At 34.8% G+C, this 12,471-nt stretch overlaps 1 protein-coding gene across 7 annotated transcripts in view; it reads left to right on the top strand.

Moving 5' to 3' along the window:
• Positions 1-12,471, top strand: part of LOC106624572 (uncharacterized) — a 363,928-nt gene that overhangs the window by 97,648 nt on the left and 253,809 nt on the right. For 6 of the 7 annotated variants that reach the window (XM_070108943.1, XM_070108940.1, XM_070108962.1 and 3 more), the window contains exon 1: positions 5,036-5,079. The exons of the other annotated variant lie outside the window; for it this stretch is intronic. The gene's annotated coding sequence lies outside the window, so the exon portion shown is untranslated. Of the gene's footprint in view, positions 1-5,035; positions 5,080-12,471 lie in introns of those variants that run through there. 7 annotated transcript variants of the gene reach the window in all.

Here is a 12,471-nt window from a genome sequence, read left to right as displayed (position 1 = left end):
CGTTTCTATAACAGCTACATTTTATAGCAGTCGGATATCAGCGGTTACAAGAAATGAACAGCTGTATGTGAAGAAGAGAGCGCGTGCAAAATTTCAGCTTGATATCTCTGACTAGTTCGCATATAGGGTATACACACGCTGTTTATTTATACACATATATCTCCCAGGTTGGCTCCACAGATGCTGAGGATGATTTAAAGTTCTCGAAAAGTCATCAGAACTCAAGTTTAACTTTTGCCAACAATATATTACAATATTATATCGGTTGCGTTCCTTTGTGATGGCACTCTAATAATCCTTCAGTGAAAGCAGGATCCCACTGACCTTATGAGATTACGATTTCTGAGAATTAAATTAATAAATAGCTTTAATGCTTCTGAAGCATTTTTTCGCTTTGTGGCGGTCCTAGATACCTGTAGGTTCTAATTTATACAAATTTTATGGCCCATTTACCCAGTTGAAGTAATACCGATTACTGCAACAAGCATTATTTGCTGTGCCCTTAAGTACATCTACACCCATTTTTCACATTTCTTAACTATCTCTTTTAACTTGATTGCTACACACCCCTGGTCGTTGCAGCGTTTGTCTATGCGACGCACCTGTTGCCTCAGAACATTATTATGAAAAACGTATTTAATGAAACGCTTAGAAAAACCATTATCATTACAATAGCAACGCAAACAAAACAACACGGGTTAGCATGGGGTTGCATGCTACATAAGGAAAATGACATTAAAGTAAACCACATAACAGCAAAAAATATTTAGCGAGCAGCTATTACAAGTGTATGAGTGTAAAATAGATGTGAGTCAGCGAAAATCGTGTATATGAACGAGTATGGGGGAAAGAAATCGTGGAAGATATGGAAATGGGCAGAACACAGGGTGCTGGGGAAATTACGTAATTTGAGCAAGAGGAATGTGCTATTAATTTAGATCTTATAATGTATTTTATTATTTATAATAATCAAAGATAGTGAAAAAACATATTCAGGTACTCTTTATTGTGAACCTCAATCGCTTCTAGAGATATATGTATGAGTGGGTGTAAATGTGATTCTCAAGGAGTTAAAATACATTTATGCGGGCTAAATAGGGCAATATACAAAAAAAAACTGTAAAAACTGTAAAAACCTATAATGTACACTTTTTTTTAAAAAAGAATTGTCACTTATAGAAGAAATAGAACTATAAATAACATAAAAATGTAGCAAAACCAAAGCTGTTCAAGAAAAGGTGTTCAAATACATACATACAAGTGCATCCTTTGTGACATTTAAACATTTTGTGAAATAGTGTTGCCATATGTCGAAAAACGTATATATGAAAATTGTAACGAATATGTTCCAAGTATAAGATGTAACGAAAAAGCTATCGAAGAGTATTATTAAAGTCATATTTCATCAAAAATTATGTCACCTACTTGTAGTTGCCACCTTAAGAAATTTAAATTATTTTACAAACTGCGTTAAATATACGACGCAATTAAAAAAACTTTCAGAAACAAATTCAGAAGCCAAGTACATGTGAATAGGGATGCCACCTGTAAAAAAACTTAAAAATACAAAATATATTACAAAATTTAAGCCAGATATACCACATACCTAAGAAAAGCTTCAATTTAAAAATAGTTTGGTATAGAGTTGCCACATAAATAGTTATCAAAAAAAATGCGCTTTCGAAAACGTGAAAATTTTCCCGAAAACCTTTAGCAAGCATCAAACATAAGTGCAATATTATTATTGTTATTGTTATTTTTACTATGCCACGCGTCATTCCATAAGTTTCTTTTTAGCAATAAAACAACATTTATCGCACAATAAAAATTTGCAAATATTCCAAACACTGCGAAACTCATCTAAATGTACGATTTAGTGTATTACTGTAAAGCTCAAGCATTGAGTGATAAACAAGAAGACGGAAGAAGCGCTGCTGCATGCGTGGCACGAAACAGAAGAACAAGCACTTGTCTTGGTGGTTGGCAAGTAGTTGAAGTGGCTGCGAGCTATAAAAATGCAGAGCAAAGCTGTTGGGTGCGAACGCGTGCCAAAGGAATGCAGAAGTAATTTCAAAAGCGCGAATGTGTGTATGCGTGCGCGCACGTATGTGTGTTTGTCTGTGTGCAGCGATCTTAGAGTGTAATTCATGTAATTCGCTCGCAGTCACAAGAACAAGCTTTTATTGCTTGCCACTAACTTCTATATAACTACATGTATGTATATACATACGTATATTTACTTATATATATATATACAATTATTGTTCTACAGATACCTACTCGTACACATATATGCATATATATTAGGATGGGTCAAAAATTACGAATATTTTTTTTCGCTTGGTAGAAAGTATGAGCTTAAGGTGCTCCGCCATACAGTTTTCTATTGTTTTTTGTTATTATCAGATAGAAATATATTCATATTTCGCTCCCAACTACTTGAAAAAATATCTCGATTCATAGATTTTGTATGAAATTGAATGCTCTACAAAATTGGCTTGCGTAATTTTTTCGATTAAGCTTAACTCCATTGTCAAAAATCAAAGAAAAAATATATTAAAAACATTAAAAGAAAAAAAATTAACAACCATTTTCATACTTCATACATACTAGAGATGTTAATAGAGGTGGCTAAGAACTTATTTTTCAGAGTACCAAGCGAACAAAAAAAATTGTATTATTCTGACCCACCCTTATATATACATATGTTAATCTATATATAGTGTTTATGTATGTTACACACATACAATTTTTATGTTTTAGCTCTTATTATTTCTGCGGTTTCGCGTTATACACTGAATACGTTAGTAGCTGCATAAAACAAATTGTGACCAGAAATACGTGACATTTGTTGCAGTCACCATAAAGTTGTAGAGAACATGTATTTCTATGCAATGAAATAAAAACTGCACATACCGAGAGCGCACAAGTGACAAATGATGGAAGGGCGTCCGGGGTGACGGCAATAAGGCGGTGCGAAAAACTGTATGGGTTAAGATGCGACAAGAAAAGTCTTAACAAGACATGACATGCTGACATGATTGCAGCAGCTAATCCCGCTTGACTGAGTACACGGATTAGTTTAGATTAGCAGCACAGTAAAGTGCAGAGATGAAAGCGTCGGTTATAAAGTGTGATCCTGCAAGCTTACGCCCAACATAATCAATTTATAGCTACTTTATTATTTACAAGTTGGCAGCGCTGAAAACAGAATATTTAGCAGAATTTCTTAAGAATAACGTTCCAAATAAAAATGATGATGGTAAACGATGGTGAGCTAGCAAATATCTAAAATGTTCTCCGTAGCAACAAATAATAGTTAAAGATACAGACAACTCGTTTTGTAGATCAAACAAAAGAAGAGCCGACGCCTTAAGACTGCTTTAAAGTCATTTGCCCTTAATAGTGACTATAAGCCTCAGAGTATATTTAAACTTTTCTTGACTCTTCATGTCAAATGGTTTAAGCAATGTCTTACGTAAAACTGTTTGAAGTGCAAGCAGAAGTGTCGCGTTTGACAAATTCTAAATTACCTAATCCATGTAATATTGATGCATGGAAAATCGAATAATTGCCAAAGATTTGTCTCCTATTTTTAGTATTAATATTTAATTGTAGTTTTAGACTTAGCCACTTTCCTACGCGTTTCTACGCCCTAAAACTATATGTTGATTTCAAAGCCAATCTATCTTCGTACAGACCAATAAATTTGTTGAAAATATTCTCCAAAATTTTTGAAATAACATTTATTTGAACGGTTCTGGAACCCCATCCGTGATCATCCTGGACTATCAATTTGGACACAGGCAACTACACGGAACACCTTAACAGTGCCATAGAATTGTTAACACCATATTAAAATGCCTGGAAGAGAAGCAGTACTGTTCGCCAGTTTTCTTAGACATTCCACCAGCTTTTAACAGAATTTGGCATGCGGGTCTGTTATTTTAAATAAAAATGATACTGCCAGCACCACTATATCTGGTTCTTAGTTCATGCTTAGATTACACACATTAATGTATACGAAGTCAATGCAAGTGTTCCGATCACTGTCGATATACCAATAATAATTGACGATCATATAACTGTTGCTACATACGTAAACGACACTGCCAATCTTGCATCCGCTTATTCCGTAAACGAAGCTTCTGAAACTATTCAAAACAACTAAACGAAGTATAATCCTGGCTTCGAAATTGGAAAGCTATGGAAAATACAACAAAGTCAGCATACGTTACCTTCACCATGAAAACAAGTGATTAGCCTAGCGTCAATTTCAATCAAGGAATCAAGCTTAAGATAAAGACCAGAGAAATATACTGGTCACTGGGTACTAAATCGAAATTTAGTCTTAAAAATGAGAAGATTTTATAAAATGCATTTTAAAACCTTTGCTCTACTAACTGCCCTCTTACTTCAAAAAGTGTCCAACCTGTAACAGGTTTGTATCGACACTGAAATTTCGCACATGTCCTTTTCTCACCAAGATGGTGCTCCACTATAGCATATAACTGTCATAAAAACTGACCGCTCAAACTTAAGTCCTTGTATAGAAAACTTTTTTATTTTACAATGTATCTTAACGAAATTCGGCTTAAATTATTATTCAAGACATCGCTACAATTTCCGAGCATATTGTTCAAATCGGACCACCAAAGCATATAGCTGTCATTTAAACTAACTACACAAACTCAAGCCCTTCTATAGAAATATTTTTTGTTTGACATGTTACGTTCATAAAATTTCAAGATATCGCTATAATCTCCAAACGTTTTGTTTAAATCGGAGCAATATAGCATAAAGCTGCCATTTAAACGGACTGAGCAAAATCAAGAAAAAGATCTTTTAATACCCCTTATGCTATAAAAAACTAACCTGTGATGGGTATTATAACTTTGATGCAACCGAAGTATACGTTTTTGCTGGACTTCATTACGTTTTGAAGTTATATTATTTTTAAAAAGTCATTACACTCCTATTTAACACCCAAAGATATTAAAATCTTGAAAACGCTCATTAATCAATTAATTTTTCTTTCAGGTAATATGAACTAGTAACTAACGATTATGGACAATTTATGTAAGTTTTATACACATTTCTATACCAAATAACTTATAGCTATTAATTTGGAGTTTCTTTATTTTGTTCAATATTTTTGACATTATGAATATCTCTAGATTTAAATCTGATTTTATTTTAAAGTTTATTTTAATAATTTTTAACTTTTTGTTGAAGTAACTTTTGGTTATTCTGTCCCATCAATTAATTATATCAATAAAATTGAATCATATAATTTGTTCAGCAATCAGGTTTTATAATACATAAGCTGAGAACTAGTTCCACTGCTTCATTAAAAACTTTCAAATATCAGATTTATTGCCTTCTATCTCTGTTATATAAAATTACGAACATAAATTGCTTTACTAACTTCATATACGAAAAAAAAATCATTAATTAGCTTTTTGATTTTTGCGTCCATGAAGCCTGTGCTAATGCGCAGCAAAATGCTTAGACGACCCAAACGCTAAATTAAAGCACAAATATAAACCTTCTAAACTAAATTTTCAACTAAACAATGCGCCGTTGCCACTTATTCAGCTAACTCGCAGTCTTACTCACCTTGCGAATGGTCAAAAATCACTGACTCATCAAAAGCTTTCTCTCCTGAAAAAAAAAATGTATTTAAATGTTTTTACAGGAAAGTTGTGAACATATTTCCAAATGCCATGACACATCAGAATATACTGAGAACGGCAGCTGAAAAGCTTACTTTCGAATTACATAAAAGCTGTCTGTATGTGTATCTAAAGCTACTGAATAATAGTATGTATAAAACATTGAGTCCAACACTTACCCAGAAACAAATATTTCGGATTTTCGTCACAACTCTTATATATACCCATTTATGGTATATATTAGGGTGGTGCTGAAATGTGAAATGAATTTAATTAGATGTTAGGTTAGCTTAGGTTAGTTAAAGATATCTAAACAAAAATATTTAGTTCTTATTAGAGAAGCTAATGTAGACATTAGGCTACCGTACATAAAAATATAGAGATTACAAATGGCTATTGGATACTAATCAGAGAAAATTAAATCGAAAGTCACCCTATATTATTAATTATGTATTACTACTATCCCTTGATATAGTATACAACAATGTCAAAAGTTGGCTACTGCTTGAGATGAGTTTTCTGCAGTATTCTCAATATTTGGTATTTGAATACATTGAATATCTTTAAAGAAAAATCTATACATTATTATATCCCGAAGAGAGTATATTAAGTTTGCCACGATGTGTGTAACAACCAAAAGGAAACGCCTAAGACGCTATTGACTGTATATGTATCCGTCTGTCTGTCTGTATATATGCAAACTAGTCCCTCAGTTTTTGAGATATCGATCTGAAATTTTACACAGATCTTTTTCTCACCAAGAATCTGATCATTTATCGGAACGGCCGATATCGGTCCACTATAGCATTAGCTACCATACAAACTGAACGAACGGAATCAAGTGCTTGTATGGAAAGCTTTTCCATTTGACGAGCTATCTTGAAGAAATTCGGCACGGATTATTACCGAAAGCAATTTTTATTGATTTTTATTTATTTATCAACATTTCTAATTCAACAATTTACCAAAATTGAACTTAATTGACATTATTAGTTCAAATTTACTGATTTTACATTCAATGAAGAACCTTTTTACCTACCTCCATATGTTACATTTTACGATTTCTGTCACAAAATTTGCGCAATGCTGACAATTAATTTAAAGAGTGATTGTCAAAAACTTAAAATAAGAGCCACCATATGCTTTGCAAAGATACTGGCTTTAGTAGCCATCCCCAAAGCAAAATGCTGTTCTTATTATTATGTTATCTTTCACAAATTAATTGCTTCAAAATTTAAATAAAGAAATATTCATAAATTGTTTATGTACTGCCCATAAGGTATGAAAAATATACCATATACGAGTAAATTTCATGTGGTTATACATGTGTGCATTCATTGGATTATTTTAAGTACTGCCCTAATATATAAAACTTTGGTTATACACTTAGTTCGACAAACACAGTTATATTGCTTTATATTCGGCGCACTCTAAAATATTTTCGTGACCTCAGTTATTTTTACACTACCAGAGAAAATTTTATTTTAGCTGGTGGTTTAAAAACTCCTTTGTTCCAGGAAAAAACAACTCTGCGGCTATATTTGACATTTTCCTATATGTCCTTATAAATGCTGTACCACTTAGGCATGTAGATATGTATGTAGGCATGTGTAAAAACGATTGGAAGGAGAGTAGAATGCTGCCACAGCAGTGATTTGTTTGAAGTTTTCTTCCGTTTTTTTTTAAGCTCTTGCAACAGCTGAAGTGAGTGAAAATGGCTGAATGAATACAAGTGTCGACACAATGGCATTAACCCATACGTCGGCAAAGTGGAAAATGTGTGACATGATTTACAGAAAGTGCACACGCAGGCATTTCTAGAGTGGAGTTGTAAAATATTCACATATACATACATACTCGTATATGTATTTGAATATGTGGTCTCAGCTAACTAAGTGCCACACAAACACTCAACACAAAACACCCCACTTGCCACACGAGTTCTCAACCTGTACCACAATTTCGCAGTTACAACAAAGTTTTCACTTCGTATACCATAAGCAACAACAATAACAAAATAAAAACATAAAATTAAATTAATGCCACACAAATTCATACGGTCGCTTATGCTATTAAGCATTGAAGTTATTGCGCGTTTCGGCTCCGTGCTGTAACGCCGCTTGCCGTCTAATGATATTTCGTAAACCACGAGATAACTGAGAAGCGTATACATATTAAGAGAGGTTCGTCAATATTTGGAGACAAGTTTTTCCACCACTCACTTGTATTCACCAAAGATACATATATCAAATATGCATTAAAGATTGTATAATAAAAAGTTTCGAAAACCAAATTTGAATATTTAGATTTTCGTTACACAAATGTTACCATGTACGTCCGTCCCTCCGCCTGTTTATACCACTATAACATATAGCCGCTACACAAACTAGGCAATGGGAATCAAATGCTTGTACGGAAAACTTTTTTATTCTACTAGATATCTTCACAAAATTTGGCATGGATTATTCTCAAAATAACAGTACAATCTTCGAGCAAATTATTCAGAGCGGACCACTATACAAGGTGCGTTCCAAAGTAAACAGTAAAACAGTAACAAAGTAAACTCTAGTGGCACCATTTAAATATATGTCGACTAGTAGAATTTGTTATCCTTTACCGACTTCCAGTTAAAAATTTCATGACATTTCATCTATTGGAAGTGAAGTTATTGCGTTTAAGTGTCATTATGTTTTTGTCATCGGTGCGAAAATGAGCTTCGAACAAAGAGCCAACATTAAATTTTGTTTTAAAATTGGTAAAACTTTTACCGAAACGTTTCAATTGATGAAACAATTTATGGTGATGATTGTCTATCCTGTAGCAGAGTGCACGTGTGGTTTCAACGTTTTCAAAATGGTCGTGAGGACATAAATGAGAAATGAGCCAAAACCCAATAAAGCGCGCCTGGAGAAGTCAAAAGTGAAGACAACGCTGATTTGTTTTTATGATTCCAAGGGTATTGTCCACAAAGAATTTGTTCTACCCGGCCAAAACGTTAATGCGGTATTCTACCTTGGAGTTTTGAAGCATTTGGTGTGCCGTATTCGACGTGTTCGGCCCGAATATCGCGAAGATGGATGGTGGCCGATTATTTGACCAAAAATCATATTTTAACTATCAACCACTCCCCGTTTTCACCTGATATGGCACCGTGCGACTTCTACCTTTTCAGAAAAATGCATTTGCCGATGAAAGGAAAGCGTTATGCAGACGTGGAGGCCATTCAAAAGGCTTGCACCGGCATACTGGCGGCCGTACCGGGCAACGAGCTAAAAGACTCGTTCGATATGCTTTTGGACCGTGCAAAAAGCTGTTTTAAACCAGAAGGAGACTATTTTCAATAAAATTAATTGATTTTGCCGATAAAACGATTTGTTCTGTTTTTTTTAAAGTCCTGTTTACTTTGGAAAACACCTTGTAGCATTTAGCATAACTTGTTTATTGATGAAAGTTATTTTAGCTTCGGTGCAAGCGAAGTTTACGCTTTTTCTTGTTTCTAAATTCTTTTATCTGTTTTCAGTTAAGTGTCCCAGTACGTTCTTAAAAAATACCTTCACGCCTTTTCTTAGCATATTAATAGATGGCAATTCTGCACTCATCCAAATCACTTAGCTTTAACGCCAACGTAGTCGCTTGTCTGGTAGGGTTAACTTGCAGGCTCAACGTATAAATTAGTGAGGCGTAAAATTACACACTTACACTAACTCTCGTCGCACCAACCACTAAACTCACTTGTGGCCCAATCACAGCGTTTATCATCTTTACCTTTAGCTCTCCATCAACAAGAATATTGTGCGTTTCTTTATCGTTCTTTTTGTGCTATCGTTGTCATTTTCGCCTGACTTACTTTTATCAAAGTTATTTCATTTAATATTATGTAATATGTAACTGTTTTTGTTTGTATGCGTGCGTGTGCTGTAAATCAAACTTTGACTACTATGTATGTATCAGTAAGTAAGTAATTGAGGTGTGTATGTGGTGAACACATAGATGTCAAGTTTATTTACACATCCAAATATTTCGAGAGCCTGCTTGAGCGTATAAGTGTGTGCGCTTGCATCTGTGTGTGTATTTATATGTATGTATTTGCCCCAATGCGGCTTTTCAGTTTAGCTGAAGTTTGAGTTGTTGCCGCCGCTGTGTTTTGTTGTGTTGGTAGTTAACAAAATGTTTACATTTTCCAAATTGTTTAGCGTGTCAACAACAAATTTTAAGCGGTTGAATCACAAAGGCGCATTTGCGACGCGCCAACAGTCACGAGACTCGAGTCTTGAGTATTTAAATATTTTGTTGCTTCATGGGTGCGACAGCTACCGTGAGTGCCTGGTAATTTGCGAGATTAGAGTTAGTCGTGTGTTGTTGTTCCATAATTTTTGTTTTTAGAGAAATACAAAATATTCACATGTGTCTTCTTTTATAAAGCTGTGTTAATAAACTTGTAGATTTATTGTAGTTCCTTTTAACCGACAAACTTATTTAAACTTTAGCTAATTCAAGAACATTATACTTGGTTGTGACTAAGTTTATATAATAAATGATAAACATAAAGACTAAGTGTGCATTTTGCGGAGCCTCTTCTACTTTTTGGGTTGGGATATAAGATATATTTGCGGTATGTTATTGTTAAACAGATATATATTTCGATTAAATTTAGGTTAGGTTATACTAGCTGACTATCACGCCATATAAGCACCTACAGGTCCTTTGTAACGCCAGATGGCGGTTTATTATTAATACGAGCTAAAGTTTACGTCTTGCAGGCCGTCAACGCTTTTAGCAAATTTTAGTAGAGACTTCTAATCTAATTCTGTGTCTTTATTTAGTTCCTTGAACTCCGAAGCTCCTAGATATCTAAGCCGAGTTCTTGATTAGGCCGTATAAAACCAAACTTTTTACATGTGTCTTAGTTTATTGCACCCATAGGGCTCTCATGGAACGACAGTAAGTACTTTCGAGACCGCGTACGTAGAAAGCATGTATGTGTTTATTTCGTTCTCTTGCACATGATGTTGGCGATCCTGCAGTCCCTAAGACATTCCATCTCACCCTGATCCGTCCGTCAGCTCTTTCTGAAATTTTATTATGTATCGTTGTTAGCGACCTGCGTATTTCCTGAACTGATTCGGTAGCTAAGCGGGTGACACTTTTGGCAAACTGATCAGCTATTTAGTTTCCCGGAATGCCCTTGTAGCCTGGAGCTTCCCTGAGTTATTATCTATCCCAACAGTTTCTCTGACCGCAAAGGCTTCTGCATGGAAAATACTGCAACCATTTTTGTACGGTCCATGCAGATGTTGAAAGTTCTAAAAAGAATATACGTTTGAGGCTTATACTCTAAGTCTAAGCTCTGTTATTTAAAGCGCTACTTAGAAATATTTTAATTTATAGTCCACATTTTTTATAATACTATGCTTCCGTGCAACAATTGGCAGCAAAGCGTACAACACTAATATTTCGTTGCATAAATGAATGCACAGAGGCAAGAATTTCCACAGTTGTGTAAGTATGTGTGTATATACATACATACATTCTAACACGCTTGTGAAACACGTCTGCCAACCGCATGAATTTTTTAACTCCACAATGCCGTGCATTTAATGAATAGCCAGCAGGTGCTACCGACGCGCCAAGTATTTCTAGTCATCTACACTGTTGAGGTTGTCATTGTTACTGTTGTTGTACGCGCAGCTGATTTGCAACATTCTCCCATGAACACCACGTACGATAAGTGGAAGTATACTCGATAACACTGCCGCATAAGTATACGTTACATATGCATACGAGTATATGTCGATAGTAGGGTGGTACTTGAAAAATCAAATTAAAATTTTTATTAAATTTCCGCTGACAAATGCTAATATCTCGTTCAAAGATATATAAGTATATAATAAATTGTCGGTCCAGCTGGTGACGACAAAGGCATTTAAGCACCACCCTAACGTATATACTTATTGCATAAATAATGTCTGCTTGTTTGTATGCTTTTATTTGAGTAACTTTTTTTTATTATTTTTCTATTTATCTAACTGCTTTCACACACACAGACACCTTCACATGTGGAAGGTGCGAAAAAATCATGAAAATATTTGAAATTGTCCGCATATCCTTTGGCTGAGCGTCGCAAAGTCGCATATGTTCGCGAGCAGAAAAAAAACTGTATATATTTATACATATGTATGTGTTGGTAAGCAGACGAATGGTCGAGATGGAGTGAAAGAAAAATGTTTAATGCAATTTATTATGACAACGGCTGTGATAGCAAAGCACACATGAGTGCAATAGCAACAACAACAACAACAACAACACTTATGCATAAAGCATATCAAATATTTATAACGGTGGCATCACTGAAACACGCTTATGCGGCGGCGTGCCCGGTACACCTTTCCACCTAGCGCACTCGTGAACATAGTAAATGCGCGGCGAGCTACTCAAGCACACCCCAAGGAGAAGTTGTGCATCCGCATAATAAACTTCTGACGCATAAGTAAGCCAACACTGTGTTTTTGTTGTTTTCGCGTTTTTTTGATGTATATTGTCTAAATCTACTAGGTGTAGCTATTACGGTAGTGAGACAAAGCTGCGCCAGATGAATATATAACCCTCGAGACTCGAATTTAGAGTAATGATTTACAACATGAGAGGGATTCGGTTTACTGAGCTTAACCCAAAGAAGTATTTATGACAAAACCATTCTTGAAACGGCGACAATTTACGACAATCCAAAGATTAATTATTGCACCCGGAGGCATTGATTCATTTATAAATCCAGAAACACATCGAAACCATTTCATAT

This window comes from Bactrocera oleae, chromosome 2 (assembly GCF_042242935.1).
Source record: "Bactrocera oleae isolate idBacOlea1 chromosome 2, idBacOlea1, whole genome shotgun sequence".
In the NCBI taxonomy this organism is placed as follows: domain Eukaryota; kingdom Metazoa; phylum Arthropoda; class Insecta; order Diptera; family Tephritidae; genus Bactrocera; species Bactrocera oleae.
Note: the sequence above shows the minus strand (reverse complement) of the source record. Positions and strands in the feature narration are given on the sequence as shown.